General features: G+C 46.1%; 1 pseudogene; it reads right to left on the reverse strand.

Annotated features, from left to right (window-relative positions):
• Positions 1-772: 772 nt before the first annotated feature.
• Positions 773-1914, reverse strand: LOC142436012 (ADP/ATP translocase 2 pseudogene; annotated as a pseudogene).
• Positions 1915-2422: the final 508 nt, after the last annotated feature.

A 2422-nucleotide genomic window follows, 5' to 3' on the forward strand; every position in this document is an offset into this window, starting at 1 on the left:
TAACTTTTTCTTGCTTGGGCAGTTGGCTTGTAATGGTCTTTGCTTTCCTTGTTTTTCTGTTATTTATACTCTGGAGGAATTGGGGTCATGTATAGAAGTTTTCTGAAATTTGACCTGGCTGGAGCATTTTCTTATGAATTGGTTTATTTTTAATTTTTTAAAGAAAAGGTCTGAAGTAGTAATTTCATCTCTACACAAAACTGGAGGCCGTCCCGCTCTATATCCCTGACTCCAAGTCTCCAGTTCAGATCAGGGGCTCCCTCTTCATGCTCTTCATGTTCTTGTCCCACAGAACTGGGCACATTCTCCTAGTGTTCCAGGACAACATGGCTTGGCTCTCAGGGGTCTGAGCCACTTTACCCAAAATGCTCCATCCAACATTGTTTTTGTTGTTGTTTTGTTTTAACATTTTATTAGGGGCTCATACAACTCTGATCACAATCCATCCATATACATACATCAAATGTATAAAGCACATCCGTATATTCTTTGCCCTCATCATTTTTGAAGCATTTGCACTCCACTTAAGCCCTTTGCATCATGTCCTCTTTTTTCCCCTCCCTCCCCACTCTCCCCCCACACCATTGTTTTTATGTTAGGTTTTATTACTAAATTGCCCTCTGCATACTGATTTACTGTTTCCAAAAGGTTATTTATTTATTTATTTAATTATTGTGTGTGTGTGTGTGTGTGTTTCAGATACTTTTTATTTCTTCAAATTTGTTTATTCATTAGGAGTGACTGAAATGAAAAATAGAATTGAGTCCCATCATCATCATGATCATCGTGGAAATGGCTTTAAGAGAAAACTGGTCAGATGAATATTATTGCTTCCCATTTTCAACCAGTAGGTAGTTGCCATTGATCTAGACAGCCAACCGTCTGCCAAGAATGCTTGAGATATGTTATATAATACAACATGCCCATTCATGGGGGAAACCCACTAGGAAATAACTTATGTGTACTTCTTGATTTCATCGTACAAGACCAACACAAAGGCACCACCCATGCCTCTGAGCACATTGGACCAGGCGCCCTTGAAGAACGCTTTGCTCCCTTCATCCCGAGTGATCTTCCTCCAGCAGTCCAGCGTGCCGGTGTACATGATATCAGTTCCTTTGCGCCCCAACTGCATCATCATTCGGCGACGAACGGTGTCAAATGGGTAGGAAGTCAACCCAGCCACGGCTGTGACGGACTGTGCAATCATCCAGCTGACGAAGATGTGGGTGTTCTTGGGATCCGGAAGCATTCCCTTTGCGGTGTCATAGATGCCGAAGTAGGCAGCCGGGTAGATGATAATTCCCTGCACACACATGTTGAACCCCTGGTACAGGCCCCTAATCCCATCAGACTTGGTGATTTTAACCAAGCAGTCACCGAGGCCTTTGAACTCCCGTTCGGCGCCGGCTTTGCCCACATCAGCTGCTAGACGAGTACGGGCAAAATCAAGAGGGTACACAAAGCACAAAGATGTGGCCCCCGAAGCACCGCCCGATGCCAGGTTCCCTGCAAAGTAGCGCCATAACTGGGTCCTCTTGTCCACACCACCCAGGAAGATCTGCTTGTATTTATCTTTGAAGGCAAAGTTGAGAGCCTGGGTGGGGAAGTATCGGATGACATTGGCCAGGTTACCATGCCAGAAAGACAGGACTCCCTGCTCCTTGGGGATACGAACCACACAATCGATGATGCCCTTGTACTGCTTATCTGCGGTGATTTGCTTGCTGGTGTGCTGCACCTGCAGCAGGAGCTTGACCCATTCGATGGGCGCTACCGCCGTCTTGGAGATGGCCGCGGCCACTCCACCTGCCAAGAAGTCCTTGGCGAATGACACAGCGGCATCTGTCATGTTGGAAGAGAACGAGGCGACGGGCGACCGCTTAGATGGAACAGGAACCGGCTCTGACTCCGGGGCTCTCCCAAAAGGTTTTTTATGTTGTATTTTCATTCTCACTTGTTCTCAGGAATTTGAATTCTTTATTTCTTTAACTACCCATTCATTTTTAAGCTTGTCTTGTTCAATTTCTATTTATTTGAATTCCCGTCTGAGCCTGGAGCAATTTCAGTCATAGGGATTGTCATTATTCTGTACCAATGATTGCTCCTGGTGTTTGCTAACCCTCTTCTCCATAGGAGCTCTGCTGCAGGTTCTATGAGTCAAGACATCCAACATTCTAAAAGTGGAGCCTGCATGCGGCATTGGCAACCTGGACATGTGATCAAGGACCCGGATGAAGGGAGCTGAGCCACTCTGCCATGCTGATGATGATGATAAGAGAGGTGGACGCTTTGCTGGTGGCCACTGCAGCATCGATGCCTGAAGAAGCCTTGTCTGGATGGACTATGAAACTGGGAGGACACAGAGAGACACACAGAAAGATGGAGAGGCAGAGAGACAGAGCTATAGAAGTAGAGAGAG

This window comes from Tenrec ecaudatus, unplaced genomic scaffold, assembly GCF_050624435.1.
Source record: "Tenrec ecaudatus isolate mTenEca1 unplaced genomic scaffold, mTenEca1.hap1 Scaffold_123, whole genome shotgun sequence".
NCBI lineage: Eukaryota > Metazoa > Chordata > Mammalia > Afrosoricida > Tenrecidae > Tenrec > Tenrec ecaudatus.